The following is a 17,802-nucleotide window of genomic DNA, read 5'->3' on the forward strand; positions in this document are numbered from 1 at the left end:
TTCTTTTTAATCAAAAAGCCATTATTCTAAGTAAAGAGACTGAAATGAATAAGTAAATTAATTCTTCTCACAATCATAGGAAACCCTGCTGTTGGGGGGGAGTCACGTGACAGTCCTTTAACTTGGAGAGACTTGATCATCACAAATCAAGGATTTATGGAAGCTAATCTTTTTTTTTCCAAATAATCTTTATTGGTTATACTTTTTTAAAAAATAAGACATATAAATACAAATACAACTTTAAACATACAACACCCCCCCCCCCCCCCGCGGTGACAGTCATTCACAGCCCAACTTTTTTTTCTTCCTCAATGTTTAGTCTCTAACCAGCATCTTCTCATTACAAAGTTCAGGGATCTATTACAATACCCATGTTCACTTTTGGTTCCCATTGTTAACAACTGCTATTTAACTTTCCCCGTTTTAAGTCCCTGCTGTTTTCTTTGTCACCCACATATACCATAGGTTCCAGCTAAGATAATGTTCCGTTTCTCCTTTGTCCCTCAGCCAACCCGTCATTCTGTCCATTTCTGCACATTCATAAATCTTTTTTAATTATGGCATCTTCCGATGGTATGGTAGTAGATTTCCAAAATTGCGCATAGGTTATTCTTGCGGCCACAATTATATGTAGGTTCAAATGCCATATAGATTTACTCATGTTTTCTGGTTTTATGCTTAGTAAAAAAGTCTTGGGTTTCCATTCCATGCTTGCCCTGGTAACCTCTTTTAGCCAGTTTTGAATCCTTCTCCAGTATTTCGTGGCCTCAGTACAGGACCACCAAATATGGTAGAATGTGCCATCCCTTCTTCCATATTTCCAACACAGTGGAGATAACCCAGGAAACATTTTGGCTACCCTCGTTGGGGAGAAGTGCCACCTATAAACCATCTTGTATATGTTTTCTTTAAACTCTGTAGATATTGTAAGTTTAATAGTCTTACTCCATAGATCCCACCATTTGCCCATTTCAATTTCATAGCCAAAAGCTAATCTTTAAAGACTTGAACTGATACACTGAATGTCAGATGCCACTACAGACAAATTTGATCTATACTTTACGATGGGTTATTTATTTGCTAATTCTAATGCTACACTAGTTGGGCTATTACTGTGATTGATAGGAAACGTAATTTAATAGGTAAATAGGATCCTTTGGTCATTTATGGGAATATTTATATAATACAGTTTTGACATAATGAATTGTATCATGACTAAGTCAAATAAGATATGCAAAATCTTGAGAAAATAATAATGTTCAGCATTCAAGAAAACTAACACACGCAATCTGAGAGTAAAAATCCATTTGCAGTATGAAAGTACAACCCAGAAAAAATCCATATTTGTCTAATTTATTTCCCTTCTTATAGTAAAGTAGTTAACTCAGTTGGTTAATGAAAACCCAAAGGGAACATTTTTGAACTCCTACCATGTTTACCCCAAAATAAGACAGGGTCTTATTTTCTTTTGACCACCAAAATAAGCACTTGGTCTTATTTTTAGGGAGTTCTTATTATTTTTGAGGTGCAGGACGCAGCAAGGGTGGACACCTCATGACTGCTGCTGTGTTGCAATATTTTCAGGGAAGGCTTATTTTCAGGAGAGGACTTATTTTAGCATATACACTCAAAAGCCCAATTGGGCTTATTATCTGGGGAGGTCTTATTTTCAGGAGAACAGGGTATATGTTTTGGAATTCTTCCTGGATCTACAAATGCTGAAAGTATATATGAGATACTTTCAAAATCAGAAGAAAATCTCTATATCATTAGATTATGAACTTCAATCCATCTACTACATCCTGGCTTACAACAATGGGGAAGACCCAAAAGGTTGTTGGCAGTGACAACAAAGGCCAGAAGTCACTCAACTCAGTATCAGAATTTTGCAGGAATGATCTCCCAGTTAAATAATAATCTTGTCTTGCCTTGTTTAACTTTGGCTAGGTATAGTCACACTTACCTGCAGTCTGTTTTTCTTATTTTAATCTCTTGTGGGTAATCCTAACTGCCATCAGATACATGGACAATACCAAGAAAATAGTTACATAAAGCTAGATTGCAGTATCCACTACCTCTTTCCACTTGCTAGTTTAAGATTATATTTAACTATAAATTGATTTGTTTCAATAGTAGTCTATTTTTTAAAACTTTGGTTGCCTTCCTGGAATGTTTATATTCTAACCTAAAAGAAAGGTCTTGGAAACTTGAAAAAAAAGTTTGCATAACATTTTGGGGCATGTGGGCTGCACTGTTTTGTGGCAAAGCTCTAAGATAAATTTTGGAACGTTTCCTCTACTTGGTTGCCTTGCAAATTTAATTGTGCATTGTCAAATTTCATTAATTTCTCTGAACAGCTGCTCGCTATCCTGATGTTACTATACTATCCTGGTAGTATTTTTATTCTGAGACAAAAGAGAAAATAGATTTTTTTTTAAAAAAAAAAAGGCAAGAAGTGATTTTTAGCAATTAGCAGCAAAACTTAGAGGCAGGTGTAAATGATACTGCCTTATTTCTCTGGGGGGGGGGGGGTGGACTATGTCTGCATTCTCATCCTGTAGCTGATTAGTGCACAATCAGCATTAGTAGATGGACAGCAAAACTGCTGCCCTTTATCTTCACACTTAGAAACAAGTCTTGGGGGTGCTCACCAAGAAAACTCTGACATCCTTTGATGTTTGTGGTTGCCTTTGCAAATATATCAAGTTACCTGGAACCTTCCATTCCTATAAGAAATCAAGATGGATGTCAGCCTCTGCTTTGCTGCTGCTTCGGCTGCCATTGAAACGGGAGGGGGGGGGCATGGTATTTGGGAGGGGACTGTCTGTTGTGCTGGAGGAAGATTCTGGAGTTTGAACTGTCCACCTTACTGTGCATGCGGAGGAGGGTTTCCCGCCAAGGCCAACAGAACCAGCATTCCATCCTGGTGATGCCTTTCGAAGTTATCTCACACCTGACATTTGGAAGAATTATGATTGGACTGTGCATGGGATGCCAAGGGGAGGGGAATGAATTATACAATATATTATTCGCTTTCGCGCCTAAATAATCAGACTTCGCTTTGCTTCTCTTCTGTTCATTTATAATTAGTAAAAGTACACTTGATTTCTATCAATGGAGTCTTGTGGTCTTCTTTCCTGATTATCGAATGAAGGAGTGCTGACATTTAAGCGAAGTCTCACACTCCACCCCACCAGGAGCTACAACCTACCGAGGGGGGTGTTCTCACAAGAAGAAAAAGAATGTCTTTGCATGTGAGTGATGAAGAGGAATCTGAGGAGTTGGATTCAGGAGTCACGAGAAGGAGACTGAAAAAGAAATCAGCTGAATGGGATGATGCTGGGGACGAAGATTACAAATTGTCCCAGGCAAAGCGGCTCCTTGAGGAAGCGATATCCGAGCGCAAGACCCGTGGGAGAGCAATGGAAGGGGAGTAAGCAGAAGAAATTGGACAAAGGTACTCCATGCATAGATTAAGGGAGGGTGAAGAGGCCGAGGGTGGTTGGGAGCAAGGAAACCCAGAACCAGCCTCCCCTCCCCCAGCCAGGGCTGCTGCAAGAGTAGGGGTGGGGGGGGCCAGGCAACGCCGAATGGCAAAAGTCCCTCCCTTAACAGTGAAATATAATGGCGATCCCAAAAGGTTAGAATTATTTGTCATACAGATTAGGAATTATATGGAAATTTATGGTCCGGATTTAGAAACGGATGAGATGAAAGTAAGAATGGTCTTACTCTCATTGGAAGACAAAGCGGCTGACTGGATGGAGAACTTACACCAATGCAATTTCCCTCTCTTGAGGAATTTTAATGACTTTATGGCTACAATGAAGAGGAGGTTTGATGACCTGCTGATTGAGAAACGCGGGTGAAATTTATGGCCCTAAAGCAGGAAAATAGACCGGTGGCTGAATATATTCAGGATTGTCAACAGCTGTCAGCCTACATGAGGGGATGGTCAGAAGAGGCTTTATTACATCAGTTTGCCTTGGGATTGAATGAAAACATCAATGGGTCTGTCCAGAATTTCTTTGCAAGGCCACATCAATTGGAAGGAAAAGATGGATAAAGAAATTCCCATTCTGGCAAAAATCTAATGTAGCAAGTCCTTTTGTTTTGGGTAGTAGGCTGGATAGCAATTTGTTTTTCATTTCAGTGGATCTTTATTTGATTTTGATTTTGTTTTCATCCACTCAAACCAATAATGTGGATGAATGATCTAGGTTTAGGGGATATTTCTATCCAACCCTTGTCACGGTCGCATCATTTCCTCATCAGGCTTGACTTCCATACTGCTACCCCTCACCACAGGGAGGCGGGACCGACTAGATGGTTCCGCCCCAGGTGCCTGATGGATCCTGAAAGTTCCTGATGGAGCTTGGGACTTTTCCTGAATCCCTTGCTCACAACTTGACCAAAGCCTGGGATAGGGTGACCACTAGGGCTTTGGATCATGTTGTGCCTTTGCGGCCTCTGACCCGGTGTCGATCCCAGGTAGCTCCCTGGTTTACCGAGGAGCTCCGGGAGATGAAATGCTGGAAAAAATGCCTAGAGAGTGGTTGGAGGGCCAGCCGGTCCGAATCTGATCGAACGCTAGTAAGAATTCATATTAAATCCTACTTAGTGGCGATAAAAGCGTCAAAACGGCAACATTTTTCCACTCTTATCGCATCCACAGATAACTGCCCAGCCGCCCTGTTTAGGGTGACCTGCTCCTTACTTAACCAAGGAGCTGGGAAAGACCCCTTGCATGGTAGGGCTGAAGAATTTGTTCAGTATCTGCAGGATAAAATCAGGACAGGCTTGGACACTGACTGGGTAGATTCGGGTGAGTCGACGGGGATGAATCTGATGGAGACCATCGGGGATGAGTTTGACCCTGTGACCCCCAAGGGCATGGACAGGATTATGGGAAGACTCAGTGCTGCCACTTGTGTGCTGGACCCGTGTCCCTCTTGGTTAGTCTCGGCTTCCCGGGAGGTGACACGAGGCTGGCTCCAGGCGATTACCAACAGGGGTTCTTTCCCACCACCTTGAAGGAGGCGGTGGTGAGGCCTCTCCTTAAGAAGCCTTCCCTAGACCCAGCTTCTTTAGCCAAATATCGTCTGGTCTCCAACCTTCGCTTTGTAGCAAAGGTTGCTGAGAATGTGGTAGCACGTCAGCTTCCCCAGTCCCTGGATGAAGCTGTCTACCTGGATCCATTTCAGTTGGGTTTCAGGCCCAGATACAGCATGGAGACGGCATTGGTCACATTGGTCGATGATCTCTGGCAGGCCCGGGACAGGGGCTGCTCCTCTGTCCTGGTCCTATTAGATCTCTCAGCGGCTTTCGATACCATTGACCATGGTATCCTATTACGACGACTCGAAGGGTTGGGAGTGGGGGGCACCGTTTTACGGTGGTTCTCCTCCTACCTGTCGGATCGGTCATAGTTTGTGTTGACTGGAGGGAAGGGATCGACCCCGAAGCATGTCACTTGTGCAGTGCCCCAGGGGTCGGTTCTCTCACCCCTCCTGTTCAACATATATATGAAACCACCATATGGTTTTGGATGAACCATATGCCTGGATCATCCGTGGTTTTGGGGTACGGTATCATCAATATGCTGATGATACCCAACTCTTCATCTCTACTCCAAACCACCGAAACGATGCCCTCGATGTGATGTCCTGATGCCTGGAGGCTGTGCGGATCTGGATGGGGAGGAACAGGCTCAAGCTCAATCCCTCCAAGACAGAGTGGCTGTGGTTTTTGTCATCCCGATTTGTGCATCTTGTTCTATCTTTGTTGATAGGGGGAGAAATTTTAGCCCCCTCAGAGAGGACCCGCAATCTGGGCGTCCTCCTGGATACGCGGCTTAGTTTAGAAGAACATCTGACAGCCGTGACCAGGGGGGCCTTTTACCAGGTTCGCCTGGTAGGTCAGTTGCGCCCCTTCCTGGATTGGGATGCTCTGTGCACAGTCGCTCATGCCCTCATCCTTTCTTTCCTGGACTACTGTAACACTCTCTACATGGGGCTGCCCTTGAAGAGCACCCGGAAGCTTCAACTGGTCCATAATGTGGATGCGCGGGTTATCATGGGGGCACCTAGGTACTCCCATGTTACACCCCTTTTAGGTGGCCTGCACTGGTTGCCGGTTGTCTTCCGGGTGCGATTCAAGGTACTGATTATGATCTTTAAAGTGCTCCATGGCTTATGCCCAGGGTACCTGCGAGACCACCTATTGCCACCTATTGTCCAGTGTCATCCCACAGAGTTGGCCTCCTCAGGGTACCGTCAGCCAGACAATGTGGGCTAGTGACCTCCAGGGGGAGAGCCTTCTCTGTGGGAGCGCCTTCCCTCTGGAATGAGCTGCCCCTGGAGCTTCATATAATCCCCAACCTCCGGTTCTTCCGACGCGCCCTAAAAAGTTGGCTTTTCCAGCAAGCCAGCCTGGCCTGAACAAAACAAAATAAATTATTGATCACTGTTAATTTAAATTCAATTTTTTTAAAAAAATGTCATTGTCAATTTTAATTGGGTTTGGGATATTCTATTTAATTTTTTTTTAACTTTTGTATTATGTCTTTCTTTTAATGTTGTACGCCACCCTGAGTCCTTGGGAGAAGGGTGGCATATAAATCTAATAAACCTAAACTTAAACCTAATACAGGGGTTATAAAAATAAGGCAAAATATTGACTTCCGGTGGGCGGAGCCTGACAGGGAGTTGTTATTCTTAACAGCTCTGGAATCTTGGCATCGTTAAACTGTTCAAACAGCAATCCATCAAGCTGTTTAGCAATTTATTTACCCTCTCTTCGGGACTAGAAGAGAGAGGTGAGAAGCTATGCATCGGAAACCCTCTAACTAACCCTCTCAGCCTAAACTCTGGGAGGAAGGGGGAGGGCACCGGCAGCAGCATAGCAGCTCCACGCCAGTGCTCATTCTGCCTTTTGTTGCAGAACGAAGGTTTTTGCTCATCCTCAGCACAAATGATTTACTGTGGACTTCAAGCCGAGCTGAACCAATATCTGTGAACATCTAATTGTATGTATAAATCCTTAGCTCCATTGGTAAAGAATTCCTTTTGCTAATTACTTGCTGAAAGTTCTACAAAAATGGCGCCGAGCTGTGTAGGAGGGGCGAGACTCGGATAGAATTTTTGCTAAGCCTAGAAGTGATTTATTACCAAGAAGTGATTTATTATCAAACCAAATAGAAATCGCTGTATAATTGGACTGCCTGGACTTTTTAACTGACTAAAGTAGATTTAACTTGAGATGGCTTCTAAGCAAAAATTTCCCCCTCCTCCTCCTCCCGCATCAAAAAGTGCCGGAACTTCCCCAGCGCCTTCTACTAAATTACAGTCATTATTTCCTCCTACTTCTGCAGGGGACCCCTTGACAAGGGAAATTCTGCAGAAAGAATTAATTGATGCGTTAAAAAATTATGCTGATACGATGGAAGCCAAACTTAAGGAAGAGATAGCTGCTTCTAAAAAACAGATTTCTGAAGAACTTATGACATGTAATCAAATGATTAGAGGGGACTTTCTGATGGCTCTGAATTCTCTATCTGGCTATACACATGGGCTTGAAGAAAAGTTAGAAGATCTTAGCGACTCTAATACGAACCTGGTAATGAAGATGGATGTGGTCCAGCAAAATGTCAGCGATGCAGAAAATGAAATCATAATGTTACAGTATAGACAAATGGAATTTGCTTTAAGGATAAGGGGCCTCCCTGAAAATACACAAGAGAACCTGAAACAGATTCTCTCTGAAGCTTTCGACCTGATGGTGGGAAGGTCAGGAGGGAATTTTGACTGGCAAATCGATGTGGAGAAATCTCCCCCAGCAGTCCTGAAACACCCCCCCTGCCCCAGGAGTGAGGGCAGGGGAAGTTTTGCAGGCAAAGCCAAACCTTTCACTTGTTTCCGCTGTGGAAATGAGGGGCATTGCGCTGTGAATTGCCACGTCAAATTGGCTCAACCTGCCCCACCCCCCCGGAGGGAGGGAAAATCTGTGAGAACTCCAAGCAAGAGAAAGGAAGCTGCTTTCACTGCTGATAATGTTTCCCAACACTTCCAGCCAGAGGAAGAGGGAGGCGTGAACCCCAGCTCGTCTGACGAATCGGATGGGGAGGAGTCTCATCACTGGGTAAGTTCCAGAACTGGCCCTATGCTTATCCCGATTGAGCTTAGAGTGCCATCTTCTGGCGCAACTGAAAAACTTTTAGCTCTGCTAGATTCAGGCTGTTCCCGCTGCATGATAAGCCCCGAGATGGTGGAAAAACTGGGCTTGAAGTTAAGAACTTTGAAAACCCCTATTGTTTTCTGCCAAATTGATGGTTCTATTGCGGGAGGCGGTCCTGCTCATTTTTCTACAGAACCCATAGAAATGAGGATGGGTATCCACCAGGAATTAATAACTTTTATTGTGGCACCTGGGATGGACCGACCCCTTATTTTGGGCCTCTCCTGGCTTCGTAGATGGAACCCACGCATTAACTGGAGAGAGGGTTGGTTACGAATTCGCACAAACATACCCCCTGAGAGGAAGGTTGAGACTTCAGACTCTGATGCTACTACCCCCACATTGGCAGTCAGGGGGCAGGGGAGAATTGAGGGGGAGGAAAACATTCCAAAAGAGTATTGGGACCTCAGGGAGGTTTTTAGTGAAAAATCTTCTGATAAATTACCCCCCCCCCCCCACAGACCCACAGATTGCACCATTGACATTTTACCTGGAGTAAAGCTTCCAAAGCCCCAAATATATTCAATGTCCCCTAGAGAAATGGAGGAAATGAGGAAATTCATCGATAAGAACTTAGAAAGGGGTTTCATTGAACCGGCAAGACCCAAAGTGGCAGCTCCAGTATTGTTCAGAGAAAAGAAAGATGGCTCCCTGAGATTGTGTGTGAACTTTAAAAACCTGAACGCGATATCATCTCAGAACCTCTACCCTTTGCCACTGATGAAGGACATGCTGGCCCAACTGGGGAAGGGCTGTATTTTCACTAAGTTGGACTTAAGGGAAGCGTATTATAGAGTCAGAATTAAGGAGGGGGATGAATAGAAAACTGCTTTCAACTGTCCCCTTTGTTGTTTTCAATTTCGTGTAATGCCGTTTGGCCTACAGGGGGCACCAGCTGTTTTCATGCAGCTGATTAATGAGGTTTTACATGACCACTTTTACAAAGGTGTTATCGTCTATTTATATGATATCCTTATTTACACGGAAACACGTAAAGAACACGTGAAGCTGGTTCGTACAGTGCTGAAGAAACTTCGGGTGGCTGAACTCTACGCCAAATTATCCAAGTGTGAATTCCATCAGGAGAAGGTTGATTACCTGGGCTATTGCATCTCCCACAAAGGTATTGAAATGGACCCCGCTAAGGTCAAGGCGGTCACCGAGTGGGAGGCCCCTCGTACATGCAAGCAATTGCAGAAGTTGGGTTTTGCTAATTTCTATCGTCAATTTATCCCGTCCTTTGCTAAGATCGCCCTCCCAATAACTAACCTCCTTAAGTCTAAAGGTGGGGTGAAACCCAAACCTAGTAAGCCGCTGGATTGGACTATGGACTGCCAAGCTGCTTTCGAGAAGTTAAAGCGGCTTTTTGTGGAGGAACCAGTCCTCAAACACCCGGACATGGACGAAACTTTTGTGGGCCAGGCTGACGCCAGTGACGTGGCTGTGGGAGCAGTCTTACTTCAGACTAATAGCCAAGAACAGTTACAATCCTGCACTTACACCTCTCGCAACTAACTGACACGGAGAGACGTTGGGCCATTTGGGATAGATTTTCAATAGATTTAATTTTACTCTGAAATACATTCCAGGTGGCAAGAATTTTATGGCTGATGCGTTATCCAGACTTCCTCAATACAACTGTTCTAAGCTCAGTGTGGTCCAGCCTGTCATTCCCGCGATGAGCCTTGCTGCTCCTATTGTTACTAGAAGCCAAGCAACTTTTAAGGTGGAGGTCACTCAGGACTTTCTTTCTGACCTAAAAAAAGCCCTTACTGGAGATGACTGGTTCCGGCAGCACATGGATGAATGCACTATGAAGGATGAGCTGCCTTGGATTGGGGCGAAGTTATACGGTCCCTTAGAACCGTTGTTCTTCAATGGGCTCATGACTCCCGGATGACAGGGCATTTTGGATTCGTCAAGATTCTCCACTTCATCAAGCGGGAATTTTGGTGGCCCTCTTTGAAAAAGGACATTGAGAAATATGTTGCCAGTTGTCCTGTTTGTGCTGCTGCTAAATGCCCTCCGGGTAAGCCCTGGGGTTACTCCAAGCAGTGGCTCGCCCAGTGGCCCCATGGAAGGAGATCTCCATGGATTTCATTGTCGAACTTCCTGAGAGTCAGGGGCACACTGTCATCTGAGTTGTTACCGACTTGTTCTCCAAACAGGTCCATTTTATCCCTTGCTCCAAGATTCCTTCTGCTAAATCTCTCGCTAAGATGTTCATCTCCCATGTTTACTGCTTGCATGGTGTGCCCAACCGCATCATTTCGGACAGGGGTGTTCAGTTCACCTCCCTCTTCTGGAAAGAGTTTCTGAAGCAGATTGGCTCCGCCCAGGGGTTAAGCTCCTCCCACCACCCTCAGACTAATGGGGCTTGTGAAAGGACTAATTCTGTACTAGAACAATATTTACGTTGTTTCATCAACTACCGACAGGATGATTGGGTGGATTTGTTGCCTCATGCTGATGTGGCTTACAATAATTCCATGCACAGCAGCACTGGTTTTACCCCTTTTCATGTGGTGTTTGGCCAAGATTTTGTGCCTATTCCTGAGATTCCTCATGAGCAACCCCAAGTGTCGTTGCTGTCCAAGTGGAGTGATCGCCTTCGGGACATTTGGCCTTTGGCTCTCCAAACTCATTCATGCTGCGCACCGCACTCATAAGAAACAGGCTGATAGAAAACGGACTAAACCCTATGAGTACAAAGTTGGTGATCAAGTTTATTTGTCCACTAGATTTCTTCAGATGCCCCAAAAGTCGAGGAAATTGGGGTCCAAATATGTTTGCCCGTTTCCCATTATCAAAATCATCAACCCTGTTTCTGTCCGGCTCCAGTTGCCTAAGCATCTCAACCTGGTTTACCCTGTTTTTCATGTTAACCTCCTGAAGCCTGTCTGCACTTCTTCTTTGAGACCACCTCTCCCTCCTCCACCCGCTCCACTTTTGATTGAGGGTGAACAACATTTCGAGGTCCGTGAGATTTTGGACTCTCGTAGGCGGCGAAACCGTGTCCAGTACCTGGTGGCTTGGAAGCATTTTCCCCCTTTTCACACTGAATGGGTTGACGGGTCCCATGTTTGAGCGCCTCGTCTGCTCCGAAAGGTCTACTCTGTTTATCCTGACAAACCCTGACTTTGGACGTTCTCCTAATTTTCCTTTCCTTTTGTTTTTTTTCCCTTCCCCTTTCCCTCTTTCATGTCTTGTTGTTTGTCTGTTTGTTTGTGTTCTTTTCGTTTCTGCAGGTCTGACTATCCTTTTCTGGAGGAGGGCCAGATGTCAGCCTCTGCTTTGCTGCTGCTTCGGCTGCCATTGAAACGGGAAGGGGGGGCATGGTATTTGGGAGGGGAATCATGATGTGCTGGAGGAAGTTTCTAGACGCTCATCTGACCATCTTACTCTGCATGTGGAAGAAGGGAGTTTCCCGCCAAGGCTAACTGTCCAGCATTCCATCCTGGTGATGACTTTTGAAGTTATCTCCCACCTGACAGTTGGGTGCATTATAATTGGACTATGGACTGGGGTGCCAAGGGGAGGGGATTGAATTATACATGATATTCTTTGCTTTCACGCCTAATTAACCAGATTCAGCTTAGCTTTGCTACTCTTCGTTTATAATTAGTAAAAGTACACTTGATTTCAAACAAATGGAGTTGAGTGGCTTCTTTCCTGATTCTTAAATGAAGTTGCAGCTGACACAAGTAGCCTTTCCATATTACAATTCTCTCTGAAAATACTCCCATCTTCTCCAGAAGAATTTCTGGACTGTTGACTATGTAAATACTTGCTATTTCTATCACAAATGGGCTAGCTATCATGGAATAAAATTCCAGTTTTTTAATTCCTCCTATGTTTTTCTTTCCTGCCATTTTTTTTCCATGACAGAAGGATGTCAGTAAAGAGGAATTTCCCCTTACCTCTAAAAAAGTCAAAAATAATTTCTTTACAACAACAAAAAAAAACCTAGACGATATTTGGTGTTTTGAGATCTGCTGCTAAAATCCTCATTAGAATCTTTATTTCTCTGAACTGCTCCATTTCTAAAATCATAAATTAACTTACTGCATCATTGTTATGGTTTAAAATAGCCAGGATAGCCAAAATACATATATTTTCCCTGAAAAGTTATTTATTTTCTATAGTTAATTCTAAGATCTAGTAATAAAAGTCAGTATACCAAATTTATCTGCACCCTTAATTTATTTATTGATTAGAAACTTTTTCCACCTTTATTATTTTATAAGTAACGCAAGGCAGTGGACATACAATATATACAGTTAATACTCCTTCCTCCTCTCTTTCCCCCCCACAACAATCATCCTGTAAGGTAGGTTGGGCTGAGAGAGAGTTACTGACCCAAAGTCATCCAGCTAGCATTCATACCTAAAATGGGACTAGAACTCACAGTTTCCTGGTTTCTAGGCTGACACAATAACCACTGTACTAAACAGTCTCTCATAATATAATCTGCTATAACTTTTTTACACCAAAACCTTATAAAGATTTTTGCTGTTGATTTCAAATGTTTAAGCTTATGCTTATGATTAATTATGCTTATGCTTATAATTAATTTTTATTTTGCTCAGAATTGAAGATAAACCTCCCCAATGACTTTTCAAGTGTATTATTCTGAAGATCTTGAATAGCTTTAAAATGGCTAATAGGCAATTTCTGAAAGTGATTAGAAAGTGATTGGTGCAAAGTTAGACTCCTTTAACAGATTCTTCTATGACTAAGAGCAAGATGACTTATCTGCTGTCTCTCAGTACTCAAACCCATGGAAGACAGCTGTCCTATGCTCTCCTCACTAAGAACCAACTGTCCAGAAAAGATTTAGGCGATGTCCTAAACCTTATTCTACTCACTGGTTGCTTTGCCTTTGTTGTGGTTGTTGCCTCCACGTTTGCAGATATGTGTTCAATTCACCATACCTCCCCCAGGAATTGTGTTCCCTAAAGTGCTACTGATGTGCAGCTAAAGGTGTATTCATATCTTGATAGCTTCCATAATCTAAATGGCACATTCTAGTTCTGCTGTTTCAGATGTAACATTAGAAGTGATACAAAGCCTGTTGTCTAAACCCAAGCCTGAGCAACAACTATTTTCCTAGTTCTAAGAAGTTTCACTATCCTACAACTCTGAATTCATTCTTTTCTAGCTCCTACTTCCTGCCATAACTTCAGGCTTAGATTTGATCAGCCCTTTCTATTATCTTTGGTTCAATCCTGATAATCCATAGATTTCTAAGCATAGTTGCTCTTAAGATTAGAAAACTCCTTCATTTCTTTTATGAACCTTGCCTTTCTTTCAGTTAAGGCATATTTGTTAACACAAGGCCAGGTTAGACTGGCACCATAGGGTCAATTCCTCAGCTTTCCAGGTCCATTAAGTTAAAAGTTGCTATGGTAACTACACACAGCATCTGCCCAAGTACCCTCTTTGCTTTTAGGGACTGAATGTTTGGGACCTTGTTGCAGATGTCTTGTTCTCACAGAGATAAGCAGGAACTGAACAGTAAATATCAGAACACAAAACCCATTCTTGTAGCATAAATTATAACATGGATAGAAGAAATGAAAACAAACTAAATCCTTCTTGCAATTACTGGATTGTAATACAATAGCTCCTACTGATTTCTCTACATTGCTTTTCAAGTCAGGCATAGTAATCAAAGAAGAATAGGCTGTAATTTGAACCGCTATCAGAGACGGCCATGTAATAGTATGCTTTTTAAAAAATGAGTGATCCAGATCACGCTGTTCTAACTAGGGATTAATACTGTCAAGGCCTTGAGATAAGAGAAAGGAGAGGGAATGGATTACAGGAGAACAATAGTAGATGACAGCTCATCAGAATACATATGACTGAGAACAAAATCAATTGGAAAACAGACATTTGATAATCATTCAGACCTTGGAATGGGCATTGTTTAACAGCAGGACTTGAAGAAAAGAGGAGTTCAAATGTTTATAAAAATGGAAACAATGTCAGATGCAGAATGAAAAGAGAAGAGATAATGTCTGTCTTTCTGGTTTCGATATTTCATTAAACATCTTTGTCAGCTTTTTCCTTTTTCATATCTCATGCCAAACCATCTCCTTTAGGGCTTGAGGCTAGGGTATATGTTCAAGACTGAAAGCTCTTAATAGAACCTCTCCACACTTCCCCCCTCCACATAATGATATGTGGGAAAGATTTTTGGAGTCGGGAAGAAAAGCATAGACTAGACAACCCTCAAGGAAAAGATATATCAGCCCACAGAAGAAAAAGGAATATGGGGAGCATCTCAGAATTGACCATACCTGGTTCTCTGAAATGTATAGAATAGAATAGAATAGAATAGAATAGAATAGAATAGAATAGAATAGAATAGAATAGAATAGAATAGAATAGAATAGAATAGAATAGAATAGAATTCTTTATTGGCCAAGTGTGACTAGATACACAAGGGATTTGTCTTTGGTGCATAAGTTCTCAGTGTACATAAAAGATATGTGATAAATCATGATCATAGTCATCATTAATACATTCTTTGTGAATCATAAGTTTGACAGTGTTGTAGGAATTAGTTTTTTAGCAGAGTGATGACATGTGATAAAAAAACTGTCCTAGTTCTTCTGATATGCAATGCTCTATAATGTCATTTTGAGGGTAGAAGTTGAAATAATTTATGTCCAGGATGTGAGGGGTCTGTAGATATTTCCACAGCCCTTTTTTTGACTAGCAACGAAGGGGAGGAAATACTATCTGGCTTGTAAATTGCTGTTATTGTAACCTTACAATAAAGATTGTGCCAGTGCTCATGGTTTGTGCTTCTTGTCTGGACTACCTCGGAGGACTGACATCCCTCCTACCAACACCATTTTTTTTTAATACACAGAGAACTGTTCAAAATATGGTTTTTGTGTTTGGAAAGTGAAAAAGTACCTGAATATGGAATGAATCTTTGTATTTGATGATTTACTGGGCCACAGTTTTCATTATTATGATTTTTGATATTTAAAGATAGATAAATATTAGATATTATGATTTTTTTAATTATTATTTTTAAGATTTATGAGGCCATCCAATTCAAATAATGTGATTCTGGGCAGTGTATAGCATAAAAACAAACAATAAACCAAGAAAACCAGCACACCATATAACTTTAAAGCATATATTTTTACATAAATCATAAAATAATAGCCAAGCAACAATCAAAAGAGGACTTTCACTCAATTGTCTCCTACTGACTGGGTCTATTTTTATGTTGTTAATTTAAAACAGTTAGAGTCTGATGATTGAAGTGGCATAAAAGCACTCAAATAAATAAAGAAATGTCATCTATTTTGACTTGTTTATATTGTTCTGAAATTTCACTCCATAACCCTTTTGAAGAAGGAGCTGTAGCATGTCTATCACAGAAGTTACTAAGCAAATCTGGTGCTACAGAAGTCGCATATGAACTGTATGCAACTGAATATAAGGCATTCTCATCACCCAACTAGATAGCAGAATCTTGCTGACTTTGGCAGATCTGAAAATGACAACAGAGGCAGCAGCAACAAACTAAGACAGGGCTGTGATGGTTTGTAACAGGATGTGGCATCAATATGACATTGTAGGACTGTATACCAAACTGGAAAATCATAAAGTACCCTATCACAAATATTTCTTCTTTCTGCCAAGGAAACTACATGGATATATCTATATGGCATGTATTACTGAAACCTGGCTGGGCCATGAGGGAGGAGTCCCCCTCTCAGAAATGTGCCCAGAAGGGTTTCAGGTGCTCCACCAACCACGACATCAGGGAAGGGGTGGAGGAGTGACAGTTATTATCCGAAGGTCATTAGTTCCTCGCAGGATCCCTGCTCCAGAGATTGTGGGGTGTGAGTCTCTTCTCTTGAAGTTGGACCTTGGGGTTCAAGTGGGCTTGTTCTTGAGGTACGTACTTCCCAGCTACGTCACAACAGCCCTCCCTGCGCTCCTAGAGACAGTAGCCGGCATGGCGGTTGAGTTCCCCAGACTAATTGTACTAGGGGACTTCAACCTGCCATCTCTAGGCGAACACTCTGATGGGGCTCAGGAGTTCATGGCTTCCATGACAACCATGGACTTGACCCAGATAATTCAGGGTCCAACTCATAGAGCGGGACACACGCTCGACCTCGTATTTCTCTCGGGGCAGTGGAGACGTGATCTTGAATTAAAGGGAATAGAGATCTCGCCCTTGTCATGGTCAGATCACTCTGTGCTGAGGCTTGGCTTTAGGAAGCTACTCCCCCATTGCAGGAAGGTGGAACCGATTAAATGGTTCCACCCCAGGCGCCTGATGGACCCGCTGGGATTTCAGAGGGAGCTTGGAGAGATACCCAACTCCCTTGCCCACAATCCGACAGAATCCTTGGTCGCTGCTTGGAATACTGCGGCGACTGAGGTGCTGGATCGGATTGCTCCTTTGCGGCCTCTCCACGGCAGTGGAGGAGGGCACCTTGGTTTACCGAGGAACTCCGGGAGATGAAGCGCCAAAAAAGATGCCTAGAGTGACGCTGGAGGGCTAGCAACTCCGAATCCAACCGAACACTATTAAGACTATTTATTAGGACTTATTTAGTGGCGATACGGGCGGCAAAATGTGCACATTTTTCCGCTCTTATTGCATCTGCAGAATCTCGCCCAGCCACCCTGTTTAGGATAACCCGTTCCCTCTTGAAGGGTGAGGACGCGGGGGAACCCTTACAGGGAAGGGCTGAAGAGTTCGCTCAGTTTCTGTTGGACAAAATCACTCCGATTCGGGCAGACCTGGACTCCACTTGGACAGTACCAGCGGAGATGCAGAGGGAGGGTCTTGATCAGACTTCCTGGAATGAGTTCCAGCTTGTCACCCCTGAGGAAGTGGACAAGGCCATGGGAGCGATGAGTGCCTCCATCTGTTTACTGGACCCGTGTCCCTCCTGGCTGGTCTCGACCAGCAGGGAGGTAACATGAGGCTGGCTCCAGATGATTACGAATGCGTCATTGCAGGAGGGATCTTTCCCACAACCTTTGAAGGAAGCAGTGGTGAGACCCCTCCTCAAGAGGCCTTCTCTGGACCCAGCTATTCTTAAGAACTATAGTCCGGTCTCCAATCTCCTTTTTTGGGGAAAGGTTGTTGAGAAGGTGGTGGCCCTTCAACTCCAATGGACCTTGGATGAAGCAGATTATCTAGACTCCTTTCAGTCTGGTTTCAGGCCTGGATACAGCACCAAAACTGCTTTGGTCACACTGACCGATGATCTCTGGCGGGCCAGGGATAGAGGACATTCCTATAACCTGGTGCTCCTTGACCTCTCAGCGGCCTTCGATACCATCGACCATGGTATCCTTCTGCGACGACTGGAAGAGGTGGGAGTGGGAGGCACCGTTTTACAGTGGTTCTTCTCTTACCTCTCCGACAGGTCGCAGTCGATGTTGGTTGGAGGGCAAAGGTCAACCCCTGGCCCTTTAAATATGGTGTGCCACAGGGCTCGGTCTTCTCCCCACTCCTATTTAATATCTACATGAAGCCACTGGGTGAGATCATTCGTCGGCACAGGATTAAAT

Source organism: Thamnophis elegans, chromosome 1 (assembly GCF_009769535.1).
Source record: "Thamnophis elegans isolate rThaEle1 chromosome 1, rThaEle1.pri, whole genome shotgun sequence".
Taxonomy (NCBI): domain Eukaryota; kingdom Metazoa; phylum Chordata; class Lepidosauria; order Squamata; family Colubridae; genus Thamnophis; species Thamnophis elegans.